This window comes from Microcebus murinus, chromosome 3 (assembly GCF_040939455.1).
Source record: "Microcebus murinus isolate Inina chromosome 3, M.murinus_Inina_mat1.0, whole genome shotgun sequence".
NCBI classification, from domain to species: Eukaryota; Metazoa; Chordata; class Mammalia; order Primates; family Cheirogaleidae; genus Microcebus; species Microcebus murinus.
Window position 1 is genome coordinate 100,394,073 of NC_134106.1, and position 17,250 is coordinate 100,411,322.

The following is a 17,250-nucleotide window of genomic DNA, read 5'->3' on the forward strand; positions in this document are numbered from 1 at the left end:
CTGGACGGTACGGCAGGGCATTGGGACAAAAAAAACCACCAACCACGTCTCGCTTTTGCGCATGCGCGAACCGTCCTAGCTGGTGTGGGTATTTGAGCATGCGCGAGAGAGTCTGTGCTTGCTGAGGCTTCGGGCGTGAGCTCAAGGCTGGGCCGAGATGAGCCCCGCCTAGCTGGTGGGGCTTGGTTTAGTTAAACGTAAGTGTTCCCCGAGACTGACTTGAAGGAAGAACTGTGCACTTGTACAGAGGGGAATAGGAAAGTAAAGTGCAAATGCAGGGGTTTCTCTGAAGAAAGAAAATTTCTTAACTTGCTCTGGGTTCCAATCCAGTTGGAGAGTTGAGATCTGCAGAGTCTGTTTCAGTCTTACTCAGACTGTGCACACACAGAGACACACACACACACACAAAACCATGAATGTAAACTCTCTAAAGCAGGGCCTTGGTGTTTGCTGCGGTACCTCCTCCCAGACACCGACAACAGTGGCCAGAATATAGATATGACTGTTAAATGATCAGTAATTTTGTGAGCCAGTTCTTAAATACAGCCACTCGAAAATTCTGTTAGGACACCTGTAATCCCCGCCTTTTGGGAGGCGGAGGTGTGAGGATCGCATCAGACCAGGAGTTTCAAGACCAGCCTGGGCAACACAGAAAGACCAAATCTCTACAAAAAAGTTTTTTAAAAAATTAGCTGGGTGTGGTGGCACATGCCTGTAGTCCCAGCTACTCCAGATGCTGAGGCAGGAGGATAGCTTGAGCCCAGGAATTTAAGGTTGCAATGAGCTGTGATCTGGCCACTGCACTCCAGCCTGGGCAACAGAGAAAGACCCTGTCTCTAAAAAATATAAATAAATAAATTATATTAAAAACAAAAGTAATAAATGCTCAAAACTCATCACTTCTTAATTATTTTACTACATTTTACTATTATGTATGCTCTTGAGGTTATTTATATGCATTGTATCAGTATGGTGGAAATACAATATAATATATTATTGCACATCTCTTTCCAACTCCCCTTGTATTGACATCATCTTAGCCATGATGGGAGCATTTACACTGCAGAAATCAGCAGGCACTACAAATCAAGCCCTTACCCTCCACCCTACCTGTCTATGAGTTGGTTATTCAACTTATACTAACTCACTACTGTTCCTACTGCATGTTCCCAGGGCATCCTGCTATTTATCAGCCTATTTATGGTACTTGTTGTATTGCATTTTAATTGTTAATTTTCTGTCTAAACTAGACTGTGAGTTCCCAGTTGGCAAGGGCTATATTTGATAGCTACATTTAAAGCACAGCACTGAATACATAATAGGTGTTTGATAAATACTTATGGGATGATGTAGACCATTTTACTACATAAAACTATACAGAAAGGTAAACCACAAAAATAATGAGAATTTAGCTTACTTTTTAAAATGAGTATTATCCTTCAAACTTTTAGAAAGCTGGGATCTTAGTCCCAAAATGCAACTATATTTGCAACTTCTCTTTTGAAAAAGCCTTGCAAGCTGCTTTGACAATCACATACAAAATGTGCAGAAATCCCAATTACTGAATGAACACTAGGTTTTTGAACCATCTGGTTTTCTCACCTTATTCACCCATCTTAATTCAGAAAAATGTTTGTGTGTGTACAAAAATGAAATCAAGATATGCATTCATTGATGGTATTTTTTTAAATGTAGGCTCTAGAGGCAATTTCAAGAGGCAAGTTCCAAAATTATTTTCATCCATTCATTCATCCAACAAATATTTATTAAGCACCTAATATTTGTAAGAGGTAGGGCAACATTAGAATAATTTCATGATCTTTACAAGAGGAAAGAAACATAGTTTAAAATAGGTCTAGCATGTGTAGATTTGAATTCTGTTCATGTCACTAGTTGTCTGACCATAAATACATTACTGAAATTTCCTGAGCTTTGCTTTCCTCATCTGTAAAATACGGATGTGAAAGAAACAGTTATGATGATTAAATGACAGATAATTGCTCAATGACATCTTCCTCTTGATAGACTGACTATACAAATGGACAATGGCCAGGTTGTGTATGATAACTGAGTTCTTTTTTTTTCCTCCAAAACGAATATACAACAGGAGATAACTGAGTTCTGACCCACAACCTCTGCAGCAACTAGGCCTCCAAACCACCACCTCTGCAGCAGTAAACCAAGAATAGCCAGTTCCCCAATATTTTACTTGCTTCCAACTCAAGATCAACCAGAGAATGCCAAATATACTCCTTAAATGAATCACATTAAGATGCCCTATTTCTAGTTAGCCCACTCCAGTTTCCCCTTGCTAACACTTCCAATCAGAGCATGCCTGAACCCTTCCCTATACCTGAATCTTTCACTATAAAGCTTTCCCACTCCCCTGCCTGCCTTTGAGTCTCTGACAAATCAAAGTGATGACTGACTTCTTTGCTCTAGCAAGCACTGAACAAATGGTCTCTATTGTTGTTCTTCATTTATTTCCACAATAGTCTTCATTTATTTCCACGGTGTTCCCTGCGACTCCACTGAAGCATGGTCTGTGCTGTCCATTGCCATGGACCCCAGCCTGCGACCACCTGTGGTGCCCACAGAGACCACCTGTGCCTTGTTGCTTGCAGCTTGTCAAGTCTGTGCCAACATGGTAAGTCAGTGCCAGCTCTGGACTCATCTCTCTTTGCACTGAGTTCTTTGGCTATTCATTCTAAGTTTGGTACTCAGGTTTTGCTCTTGGTTCCCATTGTTTAGCATTCTTAGTGGAATCAGGCCATTCCTTTTAATCCTTTTTTATTCTCCTTTATACTTCTGTTTTGTACTGTCTAAGAGAGTTGTTTTTCATAAGAAGGAGAATGACAGGCCTTATAACCCTGTTGAGTCAGCCTCATGGACTGATGAGTGTCCTGTTCTCACCAGACCACATCCATTTGGACAAATGTTCTGGGTCGTCACTGAAACTAGATGAAGTTCTCTTTCCACTTGATTCTGAGAGCTTGCTTTTCATCTGGACAGAGAGTTCACTTTGCTGTTCCTCCTGCCAGGGAGCAGAGATTGTCAGTTCTACGCTCGGAGGGGATGACCCCAGCCCAGGGAGGCTGAGGGCTGAGACACTAAGAGCACAAGCATCACTGTCAACTTTGCCAGTTCTCGTGGAGTGTGCTTAGAAACAATTGGCTGCTTCTTATATGTCGTACTCTCATTACAATCCTAATTCTCATGCCGATCTCTTTAAACAGCACAACGTCAGCAATGAGCAGTTGAGCCTTCGGTGGCCACTCCAGGGAACATTTGACTTGAACATTTTTCATTTGATGACCACCTTAGAAAAAAATGGAATTAAGAATTCTCAGGCGTGATGGGCAGTAGTTTTAGAATGCTATACAGAGTCCTTCAAAGAAAATTCTGATTCAAAAATTATTCCACTAAGTGATTCTTTAGCCAAAGCTAATGAGCAATTTGACAAACTTAAACAATAAACTAGGCTCATTTCCTCATACATCCTTCCCCTTGGAGTTGTCTTCCTGTAACTAGATGTCCCCACTCCCCCATATGCTCCTCATCTCTCTCTCCTCACTTCTATCAACTGCTCCCTTCTCTTCCTCTTGCCCAGGCCCCTACCTTTTTCAGCAACTCTCCTAAGACAATAAAATATCAGTTGGCTCTGAGATCCATCTCCTGTAGGAGCCAGGTATTCAAGCAACTGCAGAATTTAAACTTTGCACCCAAGATGAATTTAGAGCTATAATTAAGGATTTCCCTCCTTCTAAACAATACCAGCAACTATTCATAGACTTTAGAATTCTTTTAGGTGCATATGACTCAGAATTACCTAACCTATATCAACTTGTACACGTGTTGGTCAAAGCCTCAAATGTTAAATCTTGGAGTGACCTGGAAAGGATCTACCCTTGTAGATCCTCTTACCACAATAAACCTAGGATCAGAAAGAAAGAAAGAAAAAAAAAAAAGCATGAAAAGTAGGGCAAAGTCTCCTAAAAACAATATCCCAAACATTTTCTATAAAAATCAATTGTACCATAATTCAATCATGCAAAGACAAGATGAGATGATAGGATTTTCAGGATAGAATACAAAATACCTTGTGACAACATTTGGGAGTTAACAAAGGTGCCAGTGTAACAGCAGCCCTTTCATCTTGTTTTGTCAATGGAGTTAAACCTAGAACTGGAAGCCTAATTCAAAGTAGAAATTAGAATGGGAAATAGCTCTTTGTCTGGAAAGAGCTAAACACTAAAACACCTGTCAGAACATTTTGAAAGGCCTTAGAATAAAAATGAGATAGGACCCAAAATAAACTATGGTCTTGCAGATCAGACAGCTATATGGCTCACTTCCCCACCAACCATGTCAACAAGGACACCTGTAGATATTGTAAACTGGAAAAAAAGGATGTCCCATCTTATAAAAGAAAACCAAGATAAAGAGAATCCCTCAATTACAATCAATGAGAGTGCTCTGAAGAAGAAAAATGCTCCCAATATCCTGCCTTACCTCTAAATACTCAAGTGAATTAACTATCAATAGAGAGGGTACTATGGTCTGAGTGTGTCCCCCAGAATACATGTGTTGGAAACTCAATCCCCAATGCAACAGTGTTGGGGGTGGGGACAACAGGAGGCATTTAGGTCATGAGGGCTCCACCCTCATGAATGGAATAATGCTACTATACAAAGGGCTTGTGGAAGTGGGTTCACCCTTTTTGCTCTTCTGCCGTGTGAGGACACATTTACCCCCACTTGCCCTTCTGCCATGCAAGTATGGAGCAAGAAGGCCTCACCAAACACCAGATGCTGGCACCTTCATCTTGGACTTCCCAGTCCCCAGAACTGTGAGAAATAAATTTATGTTCTTGATAAATTAAATTCTGTTATAGCAGTATAAATGGACTAAGACAGATGGTCAAGCTCATCAACTCCTGGTAGGTACAGGTGCTACTCTTTTGGCATTAAACCCCACCACCTTTGCTCACCTCTTCCTCAGAGGAAGCATACACACAAGTGATAGGTCTTTCAAATAGCTCACAGATTTTTCCTATCTCCCAGTCCTTAACTGTAACTCTTGGCCCTTGAATGAAAAACATTCCTTCCTGCTCTGTGAAACTAGCCTTGTAATTTTAATATCCCCTATTTGTAAATGGAATCCTATTATCAAATGCACAACAGAGGGATTGTTTCCTAGAGTTCCAGAGGCCTCCTCTATTCATGATCAAGTTGTGCCTACTCCGGGTATTCCTTTGGTGTCTCCATTATGTTTGATGCATACTCCAGATAAAGGTCTTGACACCATACCTGACATTCTATGGCCTTAAAAGTCCACAGACATAGAAAAATAACTAGAGTAGAACCTGAATAGAAAATAGATCCTACCAAACTGTTACCCAAACATCTCCACTATTCCTTGAAGCCAGAGCAAAGAAAAGGTTCAAAGCTACATTTGAAGACATTACGTGTAACAGTCTTCTCTTACCTTGCACTAGCCATTGTAATATTCCAATCTTGCCAGTAAAGAAACCACATGGCTGAAGATATCAATTTTTGAAGACTTCAAGACAATCAACAAAATTTTTGTCCCCTGCTAACTGAAATACCAGCTTGGCATCAATTCTACCTGATGCCACTTGCTTCACTATATCATATTTTTGCTCTGCCTTTTTCAACATGCCTCTAGACCACTTCTAGGACACTTACTGCCTTTTGGCCTTCACCTGCATAAGGCAACAACATACCTGGACAGTCATGCCCCAAGATTTACTGAAGCTACCTCCTATTTTTATAGTTCCTCCAACAATTATTAAAAGATCTAAATATCCCTTGGGATTCAGTTCTGATACAATATATAGATGATCTCCTAATTTATTCAGAAAACAGGAAAGCTTGTGAAAAGGGTTCCATTTACTTGCTCTCAGCCTTAGCAGAAAAGGGACATAAATTTCAACAATAAATTACCACTTTTCCCAAACACAGCCCTTCATTTAGGACATAGTATGTCTAAGGAGGAAAAAACACTCTTTCTTATTACACTAAAGATTATCTGAACTTATCCTAGACCTCTCACAAAATGATGATTGACAGGACTTCTAGGTTTAACTGGATATTGCAGACAAATTTTTCTGAGATTGCAACACCTCTTTATGAGTTGACTAAGACTTCAGGAAGAGATCTTTTCTTCTGGGAACCCAAACATGGACCAGACCATTCTTAACCTAAAGAAAGTTCTTCAACAGGTTCTTTCACTAGGCATCCCTAAAAACAAAAGTCCTTTTTGTTGATTTATGTATCAGGTATCTGGACAAGCCCTTGAGGTTTTAAATCAACTGCATGGGCACCATCAAAAACCTATGGCTTACTGTGTACAGTCTTACCCTTGATCTGGTTGCAAACGATTATCACCCAGGTCTGTGGCAATAGGTGCTGCTAGGAAAAAAAGAAAAGAAAAGAATGAAGAAAAAAAAAAAAAAACACTTGCTCCTACTACCACTGTAATAGTTCTTGGTTCACCACTTGATGTCGTGGTCTCTCACATAGGACAGACATTACCACTGACCGAGAACATACAACACCCTTTAGCTAGCTAACTCTTATATTGTTACCCTCTTCCTCTCACATTACTATTCACTATTGCAACACCCTAAATCCCACCATCTGCTGCCCCTGCCAGAAGAAGGGGAACTTCACAATGGTCTTAACCTCCGCTAGGGCACTTTCTGTACCTCATTCATATGTGTTAGAGACTCTCACTGAGAACCTCAACCTAACACTATTTGTTAATGGGTCACACCTCAAAACTGAAACTGGCGTGTTACCCAGCAGGGTATGCTATCACTAACTTAAGCTCTACTTAGGTAAAAAGCAGCGCAGATGTCAAACATATTGCACATGCTAGACCTTGTCAATTAGCCAAAGACAAGAGGGTAAACAGATATACAGAAAGCAAGTATGCTTTTGGAGTAGCACATGACTTTGAGATGCTTTGGGAAAAAAGGGGGTTTCTTGTCTCTGCTGAAACCCCCATCAGTAATGGACAACAAATGAAGGAGCTTTTAGATGCATTGCTATCTCTTAGAGTTGTGGCCATTATAAAGAGAAGGCTCTTGCAAAAAGAGATGACGTGGGAGCTAAAGGTAAGGCTATAGCAGATCATTGTGACAAAGAAGTAGCCTTGACCAGTATATGATCCTAACTAAACTCTCAAAGGATAAATCCCTGGAGGCATCCAAAGAGGTCATTATAAAATATAAATATTTAGTCCTAACTTTGAGAAGGAAGAATAGAAAAAAATCTGGCAACATCCTTTACTCTGATAATTTCTGGAACTCCCAAGACAGTTGCTTGGCAGCATCAGATGACTTAAAATGAAAGTTAGCTAAATTTTTTCATAAAGCCTCTCATCATAGTGCAAATTGGTTACTCTCTTAAATCAACATTAGTTGGAAAACTTTAAAAATAAAGCAGAGGTTATTTTGGGGTCATGTGTCACCTGTCAAAATATAATCCTAGGAAATCTATAAAGGGGGGAAATGGCCAAGAACCAAAGTGTCAATAGTCTTTTGAACACCTTCAGATGTATTTTTTTAAACATGTTTTTATTGTACGTCTATTTTCAGGGTACATTGCAGCATTTCTTTGCCAAAACACTGCAGCTCCTACAATCTCTAAAAAACTGCTTGATTTTATGTTTCCAACCTGGGTCATAACAACTTTTATATCAAATGACCAAAGCACACACTTTATGGGAACCATTATAAAAGAGCTCTGAATGGCATTACCCCTACTCAAAACTATACTATCTTTACTATCCACAATCTTCTGGAAAGGTTGGAAGAACCAATGGCATCCTTACATTTAAATTAGCAAAACTTTCAGAAATCCTTGAGCTCCCTTGACCAAGGATACTCCCAATGTCACTAGCCTATAGGGTCACATGGTCCACTATTCCCTTGAGGACACATCAGTTATCCCCCTACGAACTGGTAACTGGAAGACCTATGCATTTAGATGTTTCACCTCAGATAGCAGAGACTGTCCTACTACATGCATAAATGACAAAATATTTCAAGGCACCCATGTACAATACCCAGTTTTATCACCAAGATCATCATACTATTATACCCATGACATCTTCCTAAATGGCCTGTTCATGATCTTTACAGGGAACTTCATCTATTAGAAGCAATATCAGAGAGAAATTGTTCTTCATCTCATAAGAAGGAGAATTAATCTGGCACTGTTAATAAAAAACACAGCAGGGAGTCCAGGGAGTCAATCCTTGGGTTCCCATTTCATAACTAAAAAAGTAATTCAAAATTCTATACAAATGAAAGGCTAACCCGAAAAGGCACTTCGAACTGAGGATTCTCAGAGATTCTCTAGAAGCAAGCACTCTTTGAAAGTCGGCAGGTGACCCTCAGAACTCAAGACCTTCCGAACAAGCAGGTGACCTGAAATAGTGGACAACTTCCTCACAAGACATTGGACCAAAATCTCTAATTTCTGTTTTGTTTTTTATCTGTTTGCTTAAATGCATTCTTCGTCTTATTGTATATAGACCCCTGGATTTGTCCTCCCATAATGGCCTCTTTTCCTTTTATTATCTCCTTAGTCTAATTGCTAGGTCAGAACATACTTATTCTAATGCCATTGGTAGGTTTTTCCAAACATTAACCACTTCCTTCAATCTAACTTCTGGATATACCATTTGTCACCAGACCCCAAGATAAAAATCTCTGAGCAATTCCAATCTCATTAAACAAGACCATTGGGAATTACAAACACTGATGTTTCCATTTGCAATTACACAGACAAATGGTCTTAAACGAATCAACCTGTGACTTTGCTAGTGTCCCTTTCTCCCTGAAAAAGAATAAATTATTATAGTTTATTAATCAGATCCTGGGTATTTCTAAATTTGAATTCAATAGCCTTAGTAGGGTGATGGGCCAAATACTTGTCACCTGGAAGAGGCTAATTGAGCTCCAAGTAAGTATCTCAGCTAATGTAAGGCCTTAGTTCCAACCCTGTGTCATGAGCAACTCCCTGTTTCCTGTGTCTCCGTGTGCCCCTGTCAGATACTACTTTCTTTGGGACCAGGATTCCCGATCCTGTTTGTTTTAGACTAACACCCCGTGCGCTATAGAAATGGTATTCCAAGACTTGGCTGTACGTGGAGATTTTAAGTGTATAGGTCACCAAGACTAGAAATCCTGACTCATACGTGAATTCCCAAACAAAGCTACTGTTGATTATTGAGGCATTCTCCCTGGGCAAATTACCGACTCATTGTTTATGTGGTGTCCCTAATGATGAGAATCATGCAAACAGAAAAGACTGTAAGGAACTTATCACTAACTTGAGAGTTATCCATGATGCTCCCCCTGCACTAAATAGAATACAGATAAACCACAATTCATTAGCACAAGTGATAATGGACAATCACATTGCTCTACATTTCTTGTTGGTCCGTCACAGTGGAATCTGTGCCATTGCTAAAATGTCTTGCTGTGCTTGGATCAATGAAAAAGGCAAGATAGAAAAGACTATACATCATCTTAAGGAAAAAACTACTTGGCTTCCTTAAGTTGATCCTCATGGCCTTTGATATTTGTTCTCTTGGCCTGAATTGGACAATTACGTTCCTGATTCTGAAGCACCTTAAAGGAACTATTACTTGTTCTTCTTTTTGTCACAATTGTCATGGTGCTGGTGCTTTGTTCTACCCAAAGTCTTAAATTCTTCTGTGCAGCCACTCTCTCATCAGATTATCACCATGATGATAAAACAACAAAAAGGTCCAAAAGATCTCACAATAAGATTGACTGTGGAGGTAACTGAACAATCCCAAAGAGGTGAAGGTCTGGAACTCTAGCCTTCCCTCAGCTGGTCAACCTCTTGCAAGTAAGAGGGTGACCAAAAGGAGTACCAAGGGACTGAATATACAAATGAGCAATAGCCAGGCCATAGGACAGTAGAACTCTGACCCATTCCCTCTGCAGCAACCAGCCCAGGAAGCCAAACCACAGGCTCTGCAGCAATCACCCTAAAACAGCCAGGACTTGGCCAGTGACCGCCAGCTTCCCTTTATTTTGCCCCCACTTCCAACTCAACACCAATCAAAGAAAGCTAAACATGTTCCTCAAACCAATCACAGAGGATGCCCTATTTCTAGTTAACCTGCCTCCAGCTTCCCCACACCTACAGCCTCCATTTGGGGCACACCTGAAGCCTTCCATTTTCCCCACTATAAAGCTTTCCTGCTCCCCTACCTGCATTTGATTTTCTGCCAAATACAGGTGGTGGTGGCCGACCCTCTTGCTACGACAAGTTCTGCATAAACAGCCTCTGGGTGTTCTCATTTGGGTGGTCTTCATTTATTTCTGCACCTTTATGGGATTAAAAGTGAACAAAAGCTAAAATGCATTGTTTATACAAGTAGAGGATCTCTCTTGAGCATATTGAGAGTAACTAAGGGAAAAATCAATCAATGTAAATTTGCTAACATTATATGTGCAAAACCCTGTTTTAAGTTGTGAGGCTAAGGTGTTAGGTGCTAAAAGGTACAAGACATACCCTTCCTTTCAAGGATATTATTTACTTGAAAAACAAGGCGTAACCATTACAAGATAACAGACAATACAAGCCAACATGTACTAAGTAGTATGCAGGACTCCCTGTGACACCCGGCCTAAAAGGATCAAAAATTGCCTCACAGAATAAGGGGCACTTAGGCCAAAACTTTGGGGATTAAATGCTCAGGACAGAGAAGGGGGAATTAACACTTCAAAGGAGGAAATGATGTCATTTAAGTTTGGAATGAGGGATAAAGATGTGTTTCACAAAGATAAGAGTCTGGCTGGTTGGTCTTACATAATAGGAGGAAGAGCTACAGAGTAAAATTGGAGCCTCACGTCAACAGGCTTTCCTTGCCAGTCTAAGGAATCTGAACTTTTTCTCTAGGCACTGACTTCTCACCTGAGCTTACTCTCCCATTCCCCCATGGACGTCCTCCAGTCACGCAGGCTACCTGGAGTCACCGGATACTCTATCATACCCTCACATCTGAATGGAAAGATAGCTAGAAGAAACTATCCAGAGTAAAGCATGGAGGTTAAAAACAAAATGGAAATATAGAAGCGAGTGTAAGAGAATAAGAGACATATGGGGCCAGGTGCGGTGGCTCACACCTGTAATCCTAGCACTCTGGGAGGCTGAGGTGGGCAGATTGCTCAACATCAGGAGTTCGAAGCCAGCCTGAGCAAGAGCGAGACCCCGTCTCTACTATAAATAGAAAGAAATTAATTGATCAATTAATATATATAGAAAAAATTAGCCGGGCATGGTGGCGCATGCCTGTAGTCCCAGCTACTTGGGAGGCTGAGGCAGGAGGATTGCTTGAGCCCAGGAGTTTGAGGTTGCTGTGAGCTAGGCTGATGCCACGGCACTCACTCTAGCCTGGGCAACAAAGTGAGACTCTGTCTCAAAAAACAAAAAAGAGACATATGGGATAAAGTGAGAAGAAACAATGAAAGCCAGAAGACAATGAAATAAGAAAAATGCCAAAATAAATAACTGCCAACTTAGAATTCTGTACGCTGGGACACATCTTTCTCAAATGAACAAAATATGCTTCCAAAGAGTTGACTGTGAACAGGTATGTGCTATATGGTCTGAATGCTCGTGTCCCCCGCAAGTTCTTATGTTGAATCTTAACCCCTGATGCAGTAGTATTAGAGGTGGGGTCTTTAGGAGGTGATTAGTTATGAGGGCTTTGCTCGTGACTTAATCATGAATGATTATGTCATGATAATCATGAAATCCCTTTTAAAAGAGATTGAAGGAAGCTGCCTTGTCCCTTTTACTATGATACAGCAAGGAGATGCCATCTATGAGGAAAGGTGCTATCTATGAGAAATGGCCCTCGTCAGACACAGAATATGCTGGCACCTTGATCTTGGACTTCCCAGCCTCCAGACTGTGAGAAATAAATTTCTGTCATTTATAAATTACTCAATCTAAGGTGTTTTGTTATAGCAGCCTGAATGGACTAAGAGAGGTGTCAGGAGGTTTAAAATTAAGGCTCAATATTATATCCTGCCTTGACATCTGGTAAAAATCAGGACCTCAAATGGCCCAACCACAGGTTCCCCTTACACTCTGTTTCCACAAACAAAGTCCCCTAGCGGACCAGGCACCGTTCCTGCCTATCCCCGAGTAGCAGGAAACAGTTCCCTGCCGGCCTGCAGAATGATTCCAGCAAGCCAATCACTTCTTGCCATGGGAGCCAGGGGCACCCCACCCACCTGACACTGCAAAGCCTGCCTCTCACAGTCCCTGGTTGTTCATTCCATTCCTGACTTCAACCCCCATGTGGCCCTGAATGTTGTGCATTGTCCTCCTTCTTCAGGCTGTATATGTGACTAATAAACGTCAACCCATCGCACCTGTCTAGTGTCAGGTGTTGTGTATCTGCCATACCCATAACCCTAAGCAGGAATCCCCCCTCACCAATAAATAAATCGAATAGGAGGCGATTAAAGCAAAAGGGAAAAATAGAAACATTACAGTGGAGAAATCTGCATGACACTTCCTTAAGTAAGTGATCACGTTTAACATCACAGGTGATAAGTCATGTGAACATCACGTACCCCCCACACGCATACACACACGAAGCTCTGAGAAGGACCCTTCACATCTGTGGTATTTTTTTCCAAAACCAATAACCTAAGTCTAACTATGAGAAAAATATGAGACCAATATAGGCTGAATTGTGCCCCCCAAAATCCTATGTTGAAGTCCTAACCCTCAATACCTCAGAATGTGACTGTGTTTAGAGACAGGGCCTTTAAAGAGGTAATTAAGGTAGATGAAGTCATAAGGGTAGGTTCCTAATTCGATGTGACTGGTGTCCTTATAAGTAGAGGAGATTAGGACACAGACACACACCAAGGGAAGACCATCGGACAGGAAGAGAAGACGGCCACCTACATCTGGACACTGTGCTCTTAGCCGTTCCCTGGCTATCTGATTCAAGAGGCATTTCTAGGCATAGTCTAGGCTTTAAGCAGGTAAGTATGCAGCCTCAGAGTTCTATCCTTGGGTGTAGATAGAATAACAAGAACATAGCTAGAGGGGAACAAACAATGGCTTACCAAGGGGTATATTATTAAGTCATAAAGCCCGTAGACACCCATGGACAGAAAAGCACACCCGCCATATTGGTGCCAGGATTCCTTGACGCTGAGCTCCGACAGCATCTGAAAAAACAGAAGCCCTCATTGCCTCCTCTGCTTCCCCACCACGCACACCTAGCTGTCAGCAAATCTTGTCGTGCCTCCCCCCACCTGCTCCCCTCCACCCCCACCACCTATCCGGGCGTCGGTCAGTGCCTCTCAGACAAGTTCAATGGCCTCTCTGTCTCCACTTCGCTCATTATCCCCTCATCCCAGTCCAGTCCCCACTCAGCCACGAGGATTATCTCTAAGGATAATTCCCTCCCCTTCTTGGAGCCCCGGAATGGTTTCCCGTCATACCTAATTCCCCTCCTCGACCTCAAAGGCCCCGCAAGGTCTGGCCCCACTGACATCAACTGTCATCCTCCCTCTGGCTACTGGGGTCCCACCCCGCTGGCCCCCTTGCAGACCCTGAAGCACACTGAACTTTTCTTTTCCAGCGTCATGAGCTTCCCGTGTCCTGTGCCTGCTTCCCTGTGTGTTCTTCCCCTCCTCATTTTGTGCAGCTGCCTTCTACTTTGCTTTCAGTGTGAATGTCACCTCCTCTAAGAAGCCTTCCTTAACCACTTCATCTAAGCAGGAAACTAGTTTTGAGGAAATGCCATATATATTCACTTCGAATACTTTTTTTGAATTGACTGCTTGTGTAATGTCTGGATTGGTAGCTTCTGGAAGACAGGAACCCTGACCATTTGTTCACCTACTCTTCTGAGCACTTAGCTTCATGCCTGGCATATAGTAAGGACTCACATTTTTGAATGAATAAATGTTAAGAATGGGTCCCAAGTGTCGCTCACCATTTGGTGGTTGCTGAATGAACCCAGATGTGGAGAGAGGAGAGAGAGCCGGGGCCAGGGATGAGTTGGTGACCCCTCATGTTATGAGAATATTTTAAATTAAGGAGGAGATGCTTTCCAATGGCAGATGCTAATAGACAAATAATAACTACACTACTTTACCATTCCACTCACATGTGTTTTACAATGTTTGGGGTAGGGGAAATGACAAGTCTCTTAAGAGGCATGGCAGGATATGGCTGTCATCAACCTCATTAATGAGGCCTCTTAAGCAATTCAAAGCAAAATAACTTCCATACCAAAGCCAAGCTTCAAAGAGCAGTTGGAAGTGGAGAGCAGAGGGAAGTGGAGAGTCAGTAACTAGGTTCCTGAAAGAAGTCTCCTGTGATTAGGGGGGGAAATGTAGTAATTACATTTTGCTGAGACTAAGAGAATTCAGAAAGCATGGTCTTGCCTTCATCCTCTCTGTTTCTGATGGAGAGAGATGAAATAAAAGAAGATGTGGATGTAGCAGAAGGTCATTTAAGACTTTCTCTGGGATGAGTAAAGCAATTCTCTCCCCAGAGGGAGGAGAGGTAGGTAGAGAATGCTTCCTCTGAGCACTAAAACTGCTGAAATCGTTACAATTCCCTGTAAAAGCAGGAGCAAGAGGAAAGCTGCAGGAGACTTGTCAGGAGGTGGTGAACAGCCTGGCCCCTGGGGCTTGCTGACACTTGAAACAGTGAGAGAGAGCTTCCAGGCCTTTGACTTGGAGCGATGGGGGTGGTGTCAAGTTCTGGTGGGAGGCACAGTCTCTGGAACCCAGCAGGTGAGTTCAGAGCCGGCTCCCCTTCTTCCCCCAGCCGAAGTCTGTGCAAATTACCCGGCCCCTCTGAGCTGCAGAATAGGGAGGGAAGGCAATGAACACATGGCAGAGAGCGAGCCCTTGGCAAGTGTGTGAGCTTATGACGACAGTTGTCACAGCTAGTCGTAGCCACGGTAGTGAGCATGCCACTTGATCCTGGGTGTGTGTGGAGAGTGTGGACTGGCTCCCTCAAACTCCTTCGTTATGACCGTCTTTACTCAGGGCTAGAAAACAACAAACTATATTCTCTTTACTGCCTCCCACGTAGCATGTCAGAAGCAGATTAAGTTTGGCCAATTAGATGGTACTTGCCCGAGATTTGGAAGGTAGATCCAAGGAAGGCCAACTTCCTGCTCCGTCGGCCGCTTTGTTGTCATTAGCAATCAAGGTAGTAGAAATACCAGGCTTTTCAGCCTTCCAACGTCCATTCTCCAGCCTTCTGGGTGACTAAAGGCAGGGTGAGGGGGCAGTGGGGCTTCCTGATACCAGGAAATCAGTAGCCCTAGCAGTGGCCTCAGGGGTGGTGGCTCCCCTAGTGGTTCACTTCTGCATTACTCTGGCAGTCATTTCTAGAAACCTAGTCTAAAGCCCTCTTCCCTAGACCTTCCATGATTTTGTAAGTGCTTCATCCCCTGCATTAAATTCCTTCAAAATTAAGATATCTAGAGTCATTTCTCTTTCCTGCGCTCAGTCCTGACTCTTACACTATGTGTTTGCACTTTTTTCTTTCACAATCTCAACTGTGTACCATATTTTTTGTAAGTAAAAATGATTTTTTTTTTATTTTAGAAAAAGTATCATTCACTTCACCTAGTAGTACTATTCTTTTTCCTGAGTTATTCACACCAACAGGAAGACTGACCAATCACCCCATCCCCATATAGACAAGCCTAAGGCATCGATATCCCCTGGTGACAGCTGCTCCTGCTACAATTGTCATGCTGGGAAGGGAATAATCAGAGTCAACAGAGCAGTCTTCACAATCTCAAACCAAAAAAGTGAAGCCTGATACTGACATTTTTATGGACTATTGAAAATGGAGAGTTGAGAGAAAAGAATTTCTACAGCATTGTCCAAGAGAGACAGGACACTGATGACTCGATATGAGTCTCCCCGTCGGCGTGGCAGATACAGCCTTTTAATCAAGAGTGACTCACCATGCCTCCTTGGTGACTGTATTCCTTAAAAATAGCAGCTCCCTTTGCAATGGACTCAAATCCTTTTTGCAGGAAGGCAGGAAATAAACTCACTCTGCAACCTTCCTATCTTTACTCACTTTCCCTACTGGTCATTCCGACCATCTGACATCTGTGCTGCTGTGATTGTCACTTCTCTATCTCTCTGGACACTAATAAATTAGCATTCTAGTCTTTTTTTTAGCCTCTTGTGAGTCTGGTTATAATGATTCAGTTATACAGAGCCTGATTATCTCTAAAAGAATTGCAAAAAGTTTGTGAACCTATAGATCTGAGTCCAAAATTTGAAGTAGATCGCTTCTCGCTCTTTTAGCTAAGGTCAAGTGTAGCATCTGTTCTCATTAGTTTAATAACTGATACATCTCTATCCGAGGACACTATATTACATGGATTTTTGGATCAGGGAGATGAAATAGGAGCTTGTTCCAGCCACTCCATGCATCCGCCTGGTATTGCAAATCTGAGGTAGAGAAGAAAAACCCATGGACCTTGAGATTTTCTACTTCTAAAGCCTGCCTTGCTGTCCCAAAAAAGTGGGCAAATACACACTTCCTGGTCAATTCTTAATTATCTGCATGTGGTTTATTTGTAAACATTTATTTTCATTCAACTATAAGACTAGTTGAAAAGGCCAGCTGCTTGAGTTCAAGAAATATGGGTTCAAATCCTGGCTCTGTAGCTCCCTCGCTGTGTAACCTTAAGCAACTTACTTCACCTCTCTGTGCTTCAGTTTCCTGATCTATAAAAGGGAGTCAATAAGAATACCCACTCTAGATAGGATTAAAAATATACAAAGTAACTGGCATAAATAAATAGCAGCAATTGACATTTGCTGGGTACTATGGGAATGCAAAAATAGACAAAGCTTTTTAGAAATATCTGATCTAGCAGAGGAGGACACAACCTGCATTTAAGAATGAAATGTGCCCTGTGACTAAAGAGCTCATGCGATTTGCATATCAAGCTTAAGAAGGAGGTAGCATTTGAAAGCGGACTAGGGCTGTGTCTAAACATAGGTAGAAAGAGGATTCCAGGAGGAGGGAAGTAAGAGAGGAATAGTGTGATAATTAAAAAAAACAAGCCCAATAGGCCTTTCTGGGGCAGGCCTAGAAGGGCGATTTGGGCTTGAATAGACAGTCTGCAAAAGCAGCCACAAATGCTTCCCTCTCC

The 17,250-nt window shown here is 42.0% G+C and overlaps 1 non-coding gene across 1 annotated transcript; it reads left to right on the forward strand.

Annotated features, from left to right (window-relative positions):
* Window positions 1–16,373: 16,373 nt before the first annotated feature.
* Window positions 16,374–16,562, forward strand: LOC142870224 (U2 spliceosomal RNA). Its single transcript, XR_012918671.1, has one exon. It is a non-coding gene; the product is annotated as a U2 spliceosomal RNA (small nuclear RNA).
* The last annotated feature ends 688 nt before the right edge of the window (window positions 16,563–17,250 follow it).